We start from the raw sequence: 14975 nt of genomic DNA on the forward strand, positions 1-14975 counted from the left end.
AAAATTTTTTTTATTTAATTAATTAATTAATCAATAAAAATTGATTGTGTTTTAAAATTCTGTTAGATTGGGGAGGATGCATGAATGAGTTGGTGCATTATTCACATTACGTTGCTTTCTGGAGGAGGTAGATTTTAGGCATTTGTTTTACCTTTAACTCCATTTTAAAATTTTCTTTTTCAGTTCAACATGCAGCTATTCTAATATCGGTCATGCTTATACAAATTATGATGATCTATAAAAGGTAGAAAATGTGTTTCATTCACAATACTTATCACAGTGTTTGACCACAGTAGGTGTTCATAAATTGTTATATAATGCATAAATGAATGACTGGAATGGCATAAAGATTGAATTATTTAGAATCACATAAAGATAATGTTCCCTGATATTTTTGTTGACATTTCTAAGTTGGTGGTCAGGTAAATAAGTGCTAATGAAGTAAATCTTTTCATTCTGTGCATTCCCTAAACTTGTGTGTTTTTCTTCTTTCTCAGTGGCTAATAAAGTCAAATTTCAATATTCCAGCTGCCCAGTGTGAGCCATTTGAAGACCAACAGATACCAAGCTCATGGTTTGGTTATTTGTTATGGTTTAGTTTACTTAAGCTAAAAACCATCTATATTTTTCTATTATTAAAATTAACTGTAAACATATACATATACATATACATATATTTAAAAGCTTTTATTCATGAATAATGACCATTTGTTAAGCTCAAAGGCAAACTTGCATTTCAATAAAAAATGTTGATAGACATAACTAATTGGGGCTAAGTAGCATGTGCCATAATTGATCTGGGATTTTAGTAATCCATGCTAAGGTGTTCTGCCACCACTGAATAATCAGGACCTGACAAAAATAAGAAGGTACTTTTTCCATTAGGTCTAATTATAGTGATAGTAAAGTCTTAATGCTCTTATAAATTCAGAGAGAATGTGAAGGTATTGGAAAGATAAGAGCTTTTTGATAGTATTAAGGGCATTCTTGTAGTTAAGTGATTAGGAGAAGATTTAAAATATTATTTTTCTTATAATAGGATTGCTGTAGCAGCCAGTACTATCCTTAGGTAAGTTATCCAATTTTCCTCTTTTATCCTTTTATACCCACTTTAAACACTATTTGCTTTCAAAGACATGAAGTGCCAATCCACTTGTTGTGCAAATTTGAAATTTACTTATCATTCATTAAACAAAAGCCATTTTTATTTTTAATGAGTGCTTTTTAACTTAATAACTTTATATGATATGTGTAAAACCGCTGTTCAAACCTCCATGGGAACTTTAGGAAATAATATAAATGTGACTAAAATGTTGATAAATATATCTTTCTGTTCAATAGTCTAACAAAATTCTTTCAGCATGTGTGGTAAGAAGACATTTTTTCTTGGTACTGGGGTACAGAAGTAAACAAGATAGAAATAGGCCTGACTTTATGAGTTTTAAAGGTATTTCATAAGTAATTATACATATGATAACACTAGGAATGAGAGCTATGAGAGTGAACATCAACACCTAGTTTAGACTGGGATGTCAACGAAGACTTTTCCATGGAAGCTGAATCTCTGCTGAGTTGTAAAAGATTAGTAATATTATCCAATTAGAATAGGAGTATTGCAGTATAGAGGGGGAAATCCTTCCATAGGACCAAAAGAAGTGGCGAATAAACAGGGAGATGAAGGAAGTTAAAGAATTGATCAGGCAGATAATAGGAATCAAGTGACGGAGTTAAAGTCAGACAGGAAAGGAGACACCAGGTTATAAACACCTTACAGTTGTGACTTGGGATTTTCATGAATGAATAAAAATGAGCAGGGGAATAATAAGATCAAAGTGGTGTTAAGGAGACCATTTCACAGAAGTATGGGGAACAGATTGGAGAGGAGCATAGATAGAGGCAACTGGCCATTTTGTTTCTATTGCATTGATCCAAAAAAGGGCTCTGTTGCATGACAAGAGTGGTTCTAGTGACCAGAGATAAAAGTGAATTCAGGAGGGAAGTATGAAGTGAAATAAACAAGATTTCATGGTGTATTTAATGGGTCAGATAAATGAGGAAGAAATCTCATGACTCCAAAGTAGTTGGCTTAAACTGCACAGAAAAAAGTGGTGCCATTTTCTCATAGAAAACACTAGATATAAAATGTTTGTGGGGAAGGAAATGATTATGTTTAAAGAATTGTTTAATTTGAGGTTAGCTGAAGAAATCCAAGTATTTTTATAGAGAGCAAAACTGTGGAGTTCAATGCAATCCAATACAAAATATGACAAAACCATAATTTTTAATTGCATTCCAATCATGGTCCCAAATCCAAATGGGATATATGATGCTTCTAGACAATCTTAGTATAACTTTCTTCATTAACTTCAGTTCCTAGCCTCAACATGATTATTAACTTCAGTTAATTTTAGCTCCTAGTATCAACGTGATTATTTAGTAACTTCACCTCTTTCTTCTAAATCCTTATAACCTCTGTTCCTTTGTGACGCCTAGTTGGTATACTTGCCTGTGTGCTGAGAAAACAGAAGGCATAAGAGATGAACTTCATTATTTTTCTACCACCAAATCTCCAAACATATATACACTTATACCTACCCTCTTTATCTCTCTTCCTGTTTAATCTTTGCTCCCATCTTTATTTGAACTTTAACTAGGAACCCCATATCTGTCATCTAGGTGTAATCTTCCACATCAAGTGTCTATTATATTTCTTGCATCCTCTCTCTCTCTTCTCTCTCTCCCCCTTCCTCTTTCCCGGGTGTAATCTTCCACATCAAGTGTCTATTATATTTTTTGCATCCTCTCTCTCTCTCTCTCTCTTCTCTCTCTCCCCCTTCCTCTTTCCCTCCCTCCCATATACACACCTAGTCAGTCAGTCATTAACATGAGCCCAATACAATTTTCCAAAACTTTGCAATGAAAACAAAGCGAAACAAAACAAAGAACAACAGCATAACTATCAATCTTACTTGATCTAAGTCTCCCTGTAGCTACCAAGAGCTTTGTTCTCCTTCAGAACACAATTTCTTAAATTATTTTCCATACATGTATCTCTAGCTCATTTTAAATCACACACTGACACACTCCACTCCTCTGAAAGTACTCAACTAAGACTGCTTTTGTTAAGATTAAAGTTAGTTCTCTGTTGTCATACTTCTCAGCAGCATTTGATCAAGTCTTGTTTTGTGAACAAAATTCTAATTTTACTACAAAATGCTAGCATAGCCTACATATGTCCACATACTATGTAAGAAAAGCCTCAAACGTGGTCTCCAACACTCACTATCTCCAGCCACACTAACCTCCTTGTAATGTCCTGCACTTGAGGAACTTCTCTATCTGCCTCTGAGTATTACAGGAAAAACATTTTGCACTCTTTCTGTCAAGCACTGTGGCAAGGACTGTTTGCATGGTGGTGAGAAAATAACAATTGTCCTCCACAGCCTGAAGATACAAGATATTTGGGTAGACAGGTAATAAACAAGTAATCATCAAAAGGAGCAAACATTGACTTTTTACATTTTAATCATAACAGGAGCAACATTGTTTAAGTGTGACACTTGCACATTACCTACATATTATTTGGAAAATACTATGCAAGTCTATTTAAGTTCAGCAAGCAGCAGGAGGAAAACTGCATGCTACATTGACATGTTTCATTAGACTATTTGGCATGGTCTGGAAGGAAGGACACTATTTTTAGTAATTGTTATTCTATGCATGCTTCCTGGCAAATTTTAAGTGCTACCTTGTACATGATGCTTGTGCTGAGCCACATGGTTACACATTTTTTCTTTTCATATCCTTTGGAACTTTGAATCATTTACTTAGTGTCTCTCTTTGCAGATAGCAAAATTCTGTCATAATTTTATGGGTATGAATTCTCATCTGCTCCCAACTCATATAAACATTCTGGACTATGGAGTCTGTTCATTGGATTTTCATCATATATAACATAGTCCCTTGTATTACGTACATGCTTATCAGCATTTATTGGTGAGAATAGTACATTTGTGTACTCAGGGTCTAAATGACATAGTAGAAACTTAACAAAAGCTGGCTAACATGAATTATAAATATTAAGTCCAGGCATGTAAAAAATAATATGTATTACATCTACATTTGCTACTTTAGTGGTGTTTCAGATACAACCATCACTCTAAGTCTCATATTTACTACTGTATTTAACAAACAAGAGTGTTAATGATATCTATTCAAATACAGTTCTTAAATCTAGCCAGAAAATGCATGTCATCAGTATGAAATTGAACAGAGGCTTTTACATTTGTTAAATTGTGGAAAGGTGCCGTATAATCTTATTGGGAACTTTTATTAAGTTCTGAAACCTATCATAAATGATTAAATTGACAATTTAAGATGTTTTTCACATTTTAAAATAGTCAATTAAATTACTTTTAATGTTTCAAAAATAGTTCACCCTTACAGATCCATCGCACTTGGAATGCCTAAGTGAATTAATCTGACAATTCAATGTCGACATTCCAGAAGCATGGTCACCAAGAAAATTAAAAAGCAAGGTAATGTAGAGAACATTGTTTCAGTAATTTAGAATTTTATAATTCTCCCCATTAGAGTTAAAATGCATAAACCATTTTAAATATACACTTTTAAATATGCAAAAGAAAGGTAATGAAAATAAAAATGCAGACTGTTGCCTATAGTGTTCAAAATATAATTGACCGTCAAAAGTGTTGAATTTATCCAATTATGTTTTATTAAGAATGACAGAAAATCACTAAGAATAAGATTTTTATTTCTATCATATATGAATTATCAGAGGATATAAGCTAAGTCAAATTTATTTTTTAAATGGATTTTTCAAAATGAGAGACCTGCACATAGTTTAGTCCAGCTTAAAAGATGTGTTTATTAAGAAAAGCAACATAACACAACATGCTATAAGAAAATTACAACTCAAAATATATCCAATAATATTTATATCAAAATTCAAATATGATAGCATATTTATTCTCATATTTAAAATAGATGCTCAGTATAAATAAAAAGGTGGTATTGGGTAAAAAACGGATATAATTAAAATAAGCTTTAAACTAGGAATTCTAAAATTTGGCAATACCTCTTCAATGTTTGAAAACAGAAAAAGGAGAAAGATCCTATTTAAGAATTTAATATGGCTGGCTAATTAAAATATAAGTTTAAATTACTGAAAGCAATAGGTTATATTAGAAAATAATATCATAGAAGAATAAGAATACTATCGATAAATCTGTTAAATCTCTCTGTACAGATATATTTTTAACTTAGGCTCACAAAATACTGGCATAAGCTCAAAATTTTACATAATATTTATAAATAAAGAATAATATTGATTAGGTTATATATCCTTCACATCTTCATTCATTTAAAATATGCAATAAACTAGGCTTATGTATCATAAACAATACTGAACATTGGACATATACTTTAATTAAGACATTTTCATTGCTATTGTGTCATTAAACAACTTAGTCATGTATGATGGTTGCTTATATGTTGTCTGGCACATACTTAGGTATTAATTAAATGTTTAATGCTCTTAAAAGTTAATAATCCAAATAAAAAATAATCAGTTCTAATACTGACATTCCTCCCCTAGTTTAGGATAAGAAATTAATCTCATCTAGAATTTGGAAGAGCAGATCATCTTTAGTAAAAATGTATTGTGACCGATATCACTTCCTGCTTTATTGCTAAGATTGGAACTTACATACTTCATAACTAATAGCAAAGTTAAAAAATACACTTAAAATTTAAGACACTGAAGATAGTCTTGAGAACATCATGCTAAGTGAAATAAGTCAGACAGAAAAAATTAAGAACCATATGATTTCACTCATATGAGGGATATAAAACTGAAAGCAACAAATGAACAAACAAGAAAAACAAACAAAAACTCATAGCCAGCCCTGGCTTGTGTGCTTCAGTTGGTTGGAGCACCATCCCATACACTGAAAGGTGGAATGCTTATGAGAGGCAACCAATGATGTTTTTCTCTCACATCCATGTTTCTGTCTCTCTCTGTCTCTCTTTCTATTTCTCCTCTTCTCTAAAATCAATGAAAAACATATCCTCAGGTGAGGATTAAAACAAACAAACAAACAAAAAACCCTCATAGACCTCCACAGCATGGTGGTTGCAAGAAGGAAGGGGGATGGTAGGGCCAGTAAAGAGTAAAGGAGATCAAATATATGGAGATTTGACTTTGGTGATGGGCACACAATGCAATATACAGATGAAGTATCATAGAATTGTACACTTGAAATTCATATAATCTCATTAACCAATGTCACCCCAATAAAATTAATTTAAAACATATATTGAAGAAAACAATCCTATATAATAAAGAACTAATATGCTAATTATACTGGATAGCCAAATGTTCTTCCGGACATCCTTCGGGACACCCTTCTGAACAAAGCCAGAGCTGCCAGGGCTTAGGCAAGAACAATCTCCTTGAATGACCAGTGGTGGGGGATGGGGCCAGTGAGCCTGTGCAGCCAGGCCAGCCATGATGGTCCTGGAGCCCCTCCTTCCACAGAGGCAGCGAGAGAGGCGGGCGGCACAGGCCTGGTCCTGGCACACCTCCCTTCTGCAGAGGCCTGAGAGGGGGCTGTGTGGTCCCAGCGCCTCTGCAGAGTTGGGGCAGAGCACGACCATGGCACCTCAACCTCCCACAGCCCCTCCCCTGGCTGGCCCAGCCCCTGATCATGCCCCTCCACCAGTGGGCAGGGCCAGCGCTAAGGAGCAGCAAGCCAGCTTCTGGTTGAGCAGTGTTCTTCCCCCGTCCCCCACTAAGCTAGAAGCTGGGCTCAAGGCTGACTGGCGAGTATAGTGGCGGTAGCGGAAGCCTCTCCCACCTCTGTGGCAGGTGGGTGGTAAGGAGCGAGGGGTTCTGAACTGCAAGAGCCCCGGACTGCAAGAGGGATGTCTAAGTGCCAGCTTAGGCCCGGGGGTATCCGGCCTAAGCTGGGAGGTGGACATCCCCCAAGGGGTTCCCAACTATGAGAGGGTGCAAGCTGGGCTGAGGGGACCCTCTCCACCCACCGCCCCCCCGCCCACCCAGTGCATGAATTTTGTGCACTGGGCCTCTATTGTTTATATATTGATATAAACAATTTACAAAAAAAAATCTAGGACAGAATGTTTGTCATGCTCAAGTAAAGCACATTGAGTCAATTACTGTTTTTGTTTTTTTGTTTTTAATATATTTTATTGATTTTTTTCAGAGAGGAAGGGAGAGAGATAGAGAGTTAGAAAGCTAGGGCTGCCAGAGCCTAGACAAGAACAACCTTCCTGAATGACCAGTGGTGGGGGACGGGGCCAGTGAGCCTGCGCAGCCAGGCCAGCCATGATGGTCCTGGCGCCCCTCCTTCCACAGAGGCAGCGGGAGAGGCAGGCGGCACAGGCCTGGTCCCGGCACACCTCCCTTCTGCAGAGGGGGGGAGAGGGGGCTGTGTGGTCCCAGCGCCTCTGCAGAGGTGGGACAGAGCACGGCCACGGCACCTCAACCTCCCACAGCCCCTCCCCTGGCTGGCCCAGCCCCTGATCATGCCCCTCCACCAGTGGGCAGGGCCAGCGCTAAGGAGCAGCAAGCCAGCTTCTGGTTGAGCAGTGTTCTTCCCCCGTCCCCCACTAAGCTAGAAGCTGGGCTCAAGGCTGACTGGCGAGTATAGTGGCGGTAGCGGAAGCCTCTCCCACCTCTGTGGCAGGTGGGTGGTAAGGAGCGAGGGGTTCTGAACTGCAAGAGCCCCGAACTGCAAGAGGGATGTCTAAGTGCCGGCTTAGGCCCGGGGGTATCCAGCCTAAGCCCGGAGGTGGACATCCCCTGAGGGGTTCCCAACTATGAGAGGGTGCAAGCTGGGCTAAGGGGACCCTCTCCACCCACCGCCCCCCCGCCCACCCAGTGCATGAATTTTGTGCACTGGGCCTCTATTGTTTATATATTGATATAAACAATTTACAAAAAAAAATCTAGGACAGAATGTTTGTCATGCTCAAGTAAAGCACATTGAGTCAATTACTGTTTTTGTTTTTTTTTAAATATATTTAATTGATTTTTTTCAGAGAAGAAGGGAGAGAGATAGAGAGTTAGAAACAGCAATGAGAGAGAAATATCGATCAGCTGCCTTCTGCACACCTCCTACTGGGGATGTGCCCACAAACAAGGTACATGCCCTTGGCCGGAATCGAACCTGGGACCTTTCAGTCTGCAGGCCGATGCTCTATCCACTGAGCCAAACTGGTTAGGGCTCAATTATTGTTTTTGTCAAAATTATTCCTTGACAAATAATGTGGCTTTCTAAAATATAATAGGTAAGCTGATCTTAGTTTTACAAGTCAAATTGCAAGAGTATTGCAGCATATTCCTATAAAGACATTCTGCAGATATGTGATAGTACATCTCCTCACCTTAGTTACATGGACATGCTTGAGATAATAGTATCTAAACCATGAGGCTCATTTGGGCTTGTAATGGACTGATACATGGCCCTTAAGATGTGGACAATTATAAATCACAGTATTATTATTTTATATTTATTTAATCCAATCTCCACTAAAATAAAAGCCTAATAATTTCATCAATTTTTCAAAGGCTTCTACAAATCAACTAGATGTTTATCTAAAATATCTGAATACTTATCTAAAATAATAGACTCCATGGTATCTCTCAAAGCAGAGGTGTTTTTCTCCCTTAAATATAGATTAATTTAACTTCTCTACCATAACAAATCTCTATAGCTAATTTTAAAATTTTACCTTAATTAATTTTATCAGATATTTTTAATATCTCTATAATTTCAATAGATACTAGATGCTGAGTGTTTTGCTCTCCCAAACAAATAAATGTGAATCAACCCATGTGGTAGTTCGCTCCAATAGAAGTGTGTATAGGATATGTATAAGAGCCTGTGTGTGAGAAAACACTTTTGATATTTGGTTACATATTTTCCACTTCATCTGAAATTTTAATTAGATAAAGATGTGGAAGTTAGTGAGGTGTATTTCCGCTGTTGTTAAAATGAGCAGAATTTAAAAAAAATACACTGAAAGATTAGAAAAAGTTGGTATAAAATATTTTTGAATTAAACTTTGTACCTTCTCTACTCTCAAACATGATTCTTACTTTTTCAAAGATATAAACAAAAGCTATCTATCTTAAAACAACTTAATATTGACATATACAAATACTATATGTAGCTGTTATATTATGGTATTTTGGTCTATGGATGAATAGCGCTTTTGAATAGTCTTTCACAATTTACATTCCTCCTAAGTAAGGATCACCTATTACATATTTCTGATGAACCCAGTTCTTGCTAAATTTGTATGCTAGAAGAACACAAATCAGAAATTAAGTTAAATCCAGCTAAGTGGTTATTTTAACTGGTAAATCTGGTACTTCCTTTTATTATGCTTTCAACAGGTGAAAGCATTAAATTCAAAAAGTCCAGGGGATGGCTGGATTAAAAAACATTGAGAAAATGGATTTTTACATTATTCTGTTTGAAGCACTTAATTGAAAATATTTTCAACATATTTTCATGTGTTAAATGGCTATCCAAAGTATGTAATTCTTTTATGTTTTCACAAGCAAAGCTCATGTTTATAATTATTTTATAAGTTTAGAGAAAAGCCAGAAATCCATGTTTTTGAGAATAGATTTACTCTGGAAAATTGAATGAAAGGCGGAACCTGTGAATAAATATTAACTAACTAAAAACCATAACACAAATTTTAGCATTTGTTTACTGATAATAAAACATATATTACCTTTCCTACAATAGAAGATATCCAAGTATCCCACCTAGAGTTTTTTCTCATCATAGGTAAGGATTATTTTAATGTGCAGCTGATTTAAATATGATGGCATCTAGGCCTTTTCACCTTGTTTCATATTCAATATGATGAAAAATTAAACACTTGAAATACTGTTGTATCGGCTTTTAGTGTTTCCCTTCATTATTCAGTGGTTCAATCATGTGTTTTTCTAAACAACACTCACGATAATGTGAATTTTTATTGCCTTGATAGGTGGGATGTACAGTTTAAATATCAAGTTGGGCGATTTATCCTGTAATTGAAGGAAAAACTTATGGGCCATGTATTTGATTTGAAGTATCCATTATTTTTAGAATCAGGTAGTGAAAGCCAGTTTGTTTAACTCATGTCTGCATGGTCATAAAATAAGTCCAGTTATGGATCCTGACATGAATATGTTCCCTTAATGCAATCAGATTTCTATGAAGAGACAAAAGCATCCAACACAACATTTGTTGAAAGTAGATGCGAAGTCTGGCTCAGGGTGTGAGCCTTGACAGCTAAGGTAGAAATAATGTTTCCCGTTATGAACATATTTTCTTGTACTGTTAGGCATTTGCATCTTAGTCCACTGACTTAGAAGACAATATTGCATGTGTAACAAAATTATATCTCCTTTGATAATATGAAAAAGTACAAAATAAATATGTAATGCTTTGGAATAAAGGATAAGCCATTATTTGCAGTATAAATGCATTAGTTATTACATTTTCTCCTTAAAAGTCAAGCAACATTTACAACAAAAGGAAAACATATTATTCAGTCCAGTCAGAGATGTACTTACCAATTGATTATAATTTGAGATTACAACATTAGCAATGCAATGCTCTAAAAAGCATAGATTGATGGTGATTCCTCAAAAAATTAAGAATAGAGCTACCATACGACCCAGCAATCCCTCTACTGGGTATATACCCGAAAAACTCAAAATCATGTATTCGCAAAGGTATATGCACCCTTATGTTCATTGCAGCATTATTTACTGTGGCCAAAACATGGAAACAACCAAAGTGTCCCACAATAGAGGACTGGATAAAGAGGACTGGACATATACACAATGGAATACTACTCAGCCATAGGAAAGGATGAAATAGCGCCAGTTGTAACGACATGGATGGATCTTGTGAACATTATGCTAAGTGAAATAAGTCAGTCCAAAAAAACTAAGAACTATATGATTTCACTCATATGTGGTATATGAGTGAAATCATATAGTTCTGAAACTCCTGAACATAAACAGCAGTGTGGTGGCTGCCAGAGGGAAGGGTGTGGGGGAGAAGAGGGTCCTAAAATATAGTGACAGGAGAAGATTTGACTTTGGGTGGTGGGCACACGGTGCAATATACAGATCTCGTAACATAAAAACCCACACTTGAAACCTATATGTTCACATTGACCTATGTCACCCCAATAAAGTTTAAAAAGCATACAATGATATAGATTAACTGTAACTAGTGTCTAAACACTATAATTTTCCTTGAAACAAAAGAAATATTTTAAAATTACCCTATTTGAGAGAAAGTATACTTGGAATGTAAGATGTGGCATATTTGCAGTTATGAGCATATATACAATGAAGGGAGAATCAGAGAAAACATAGGACATACAATTATTCTAAATCTGTTTTCTCCAAATTGTACACTGAAAATTAAAATGAATTAAACCATTTTGGGAATGACCAATCAATATCTATAAAATGTTCTTTTGAATTGAAAGTCTGTGAATTAGAAAAAGCAGCTGGATAATGCAGTTCATTTGGCAAAAGCAGTCATCTATTTGCCCCTAATTTTCAGTGTGCAAATGTCCTACTGGGTCTCAAATTAAACAATTTCAGATGTCAACATTTAGGGCATAATTTTTTATTCACAGAATGGGAAATTCGTGACCAAAATAATTTGGTAGAGACTATCTTTTAATTATATACCTTATTTCCAAAACCTTTATCCAGACAATCTCTGGCATATATTTCATGGAAGCATATATTACATTATTTTTATTTATATATGCTTAGCTCACATATATTTTCCTCCTCGTTTAATATAATCAGTGCTATAGAATTATTCAATCATATCCAGAGTTTATTTTTATGCCCTTGCTATCTGGCAATTTCTATTTCAAACCCAGATTGGCTTTTGGCTTTTTTTCAGAAGCTATAGCATGAAGGAGAAAACAGCCAGAAAAACAATAATTCTAAATGACTGATCTCAAACGATGATTAGAAAGCAGAATCTTTATGTTGTAATAAAAACTTAGACTTTAAGGTTATAATCTTAACCTAATGAGATTATATTTTAAAGCATATTCCTTTGACACTATTCCTTTATGATCACCATTGTGCCACCATCTCTCCAAACATTCTCTTTTTTATAACTACATGACATACAGATAATAGCAGTAGCCATACCAATAAAACAAAGGGACATATTTTAGCATGCCCACTAGTGTCAGTCAGTGAGTAAAACTCCCTGCAGATTCAGATAATTTAATTAGCATAATAATACTACACAAGTCAAAGGTATTACTACTTGCATTTTATAGGTATAAGTCTAAGCGACATACCTAAATTCTTACAACCAGCAAATGTAGAACCTGGGAGTTCAGTGCAGTGAATGGGGTAACACAGCTAAGGTTCTTACCATTGCTCTGCTGTCTCCCTGACAGGCCCTGAGGCACTGGAAAACAGCCCTTCTGCCCAATTAACCATTCTCAAGGACTGAGCATAGTGGAGGACATTTCCAGTGTAATTCTGGAAATCTCAGGTAATCCAGACTGCTCTCAGCAGGATGTGAATTTACTACTTTTTTCTCCTCATTGTATTGTCCATAGTGCTTATTCCTCAATGCAGTCTGCTTGGCCACACACTGTCTCCTCTTTGGTTAGAGAAAGGTGGACTTCAAGGTCACACAGCAATATCACTTTGTATCTGTGGATCTTGAGAGATGATACTTTATAACCTTGAGATTAAATTTATCTGTAAAATAGTACCTTCTTTATGTAAGGTACTGTAGTGTTTTCCATAAATTTTACAATGAACCATTTAAATATTAACCAATATATAAGGAACATTAAGCATAAGTGAATACACCTAACTTTGTCAAAATCTATCCTATATGCAAACCTTAAAAATTAATCTATGGGCAAAATCTGAAAAATAAATACATGTCCCCCCAAAAAACAATTTTTCAAAAGCCAGATGTGTGGTGGTTTACTAGAACTGAGAGTCTTCAGTTCTGTGATCAAGTATGCCATGCAGACTTTGCTCTGAGCCGACAGAGAAAGAGGGATTCTCAAATTATGATGTGGTTTAGACAATTGGAGTAATTTGTGGTTAGGAAATATGACATTTGGGAGAACTTATTTGGATGATTTATGTCACATGTGTTTGTTCTACCCACATTTTAGGACTCTAGTCTAAAGTAATAAGAAGTTACAAATGTTTTTAAGAAGCAACTAAATATTCTTGATTTTCAATTTGTGTGAGCACATAATTAGTAAGAATTTTTTTTTATTTTTATAAACTATTGCTCAGTCATATCGCATATTTAAAGTTGAAAACAGAATCATTCTTAATTCCATTGCATAGTGATGTCTTTCAGATAAAGACTTCTAAGCACTTCTGAGTTACATTGTGTGTTTGTGTGTGTGTGTATGTGTGTGTGTGTGGTTTCTTTAGGGTAACTATAACTTTGCCTAGTAACAGGCATCAACTGAATAAACTGTTACATGATCCTATATAAGAGGCTAATATGCAAACTGTCCCCTCAGGAGTTTGATCAACCGGGAGTTTGACCACTCACTATGACGTGTGCTGACCACCAGGGGGTGGTGCAGAACAAAGGAAGGCCCCAGCCACAGCTGGCAGCCAGCACCTGGGGGTAGGAAGGCCCCGGCCAGCAGCAAGCAGCCAGAGAAGGGACGCCCTGGCCAGCAGCCAGAAGGCCCCGATCAGCCCTGATTGCCAGTCAGGCCTAAAGGCCTTACCTGTGCATGAATTTAATGCAGCGGACCTCTTTTAAAATATTTGGAAAGGTATTTCAATAACTAATCTTTGCCTAGTCATTTAAATTATTTTACTATGTATTACTTCGGAGTACAATTTTGTCATGAGAAATCAAAAGGGTTTAGTGTATATCTATATCTACTTATATAAAAACCCTGGGTGTAACATCACGTCCAGAAACGTGACCAAGTGGTAGGAAGTCAGTCCTGCAGGAGTCATCTTGGAAACGGCTGCGCCCTACCCCAACTGTTTCCCAGAGGGCGAGGTTTCAGGCAGGAACCGGCCCTCGGAGATGAGTGTGGAAGTACTGAGTCCAGCCTTCAAACAGACCCTGACAGTAGGGAGGAGGCAGCCCCATTCCTCACAGAATCTGCTGTTGGATAGCTTGCTGTCTGTGGCCTGCCAGCCAGGAACCCCATTCACTTGCACCCCGGACCCTGACAGGAGGGAGGAGGGAGCCCCATTCCTCACGAATTCCACAGGTGGCCAGCTTGCTGTCAGGGGCCTGCCAGCTGGGAATCCTATTCACCTGCATATCTGTATAAAGTTATAATACATTATATTAGAGGTTGTGGTGGTACTATTTTACCCATAGCATCTACAGGAATTGCTGCAAATTTACTTCTCGGTGGAAGCACCTTTCATTCCCAATATAAATTACTGATTCCATTAAATGAAACTTTAATTTCTAGACTCAATATAAAGAGTGAAGTTGCTAAAACTATTAAAAAGGCCCAACTTCTCATTATTGATGAATGCACCATGACATCCAGTCATGCTATAAACGCCATAATCAGATTACTAAGAGAAATTTGAATGTTGTATTTGGTGGGAAAGTTCTCCTTCTTGGAGGAGATTTTTGACAATGTCTCAGTATTGTACCACATGCTATGTGATCGGCCATAGTACAAACGAGTTTAAAATAATGCAATGTTTGGGGATGTTTCAGAAAGTTGTCTCTTACAACAAATATGAGATCAGAGGATTCTGCTTATAGTGGATGGTTAGTAAAACTTGGAGATTCCAAACTTGATAGCAGTTTTCATTTAGGAATGGATATTATTGAAATCCCCTGTGAAATGATTTGTAATGGATCTATTATTGAAGCTACCTTTGGAAATACTATATCTATAGA

General features: G+C 36.4%; 1 protein-coding gene across 6 annotated transcripts in view; it reads right to left on the reverse strand.

Moving 5' to 3' along the window:
- EPHA5 (EPH receptor A5) overlaps positions 1 to 14975 on the reverse strand; it is a 305704-nt gene that overhangs the window by 171558 nt on the left and 119171 nt on the right. The gene's annotated exons all lie outside the window — the stretch shown is intronic.

Source organism: Myotis brandtii, unplaced genomic scaffold (assembly GCF_000412655.1).
Source record: "Myotis brandtii unplaced genomic scaffold, ASM41265v1 scaffold28, whole genome shotgun sequence".
Taxonomy (NCBI): Eukaryota; Metazoa; Chordata; class Mammalia; order Chiroptera; family Vespertilionidae; genus Myotis; species Myotis brandtii.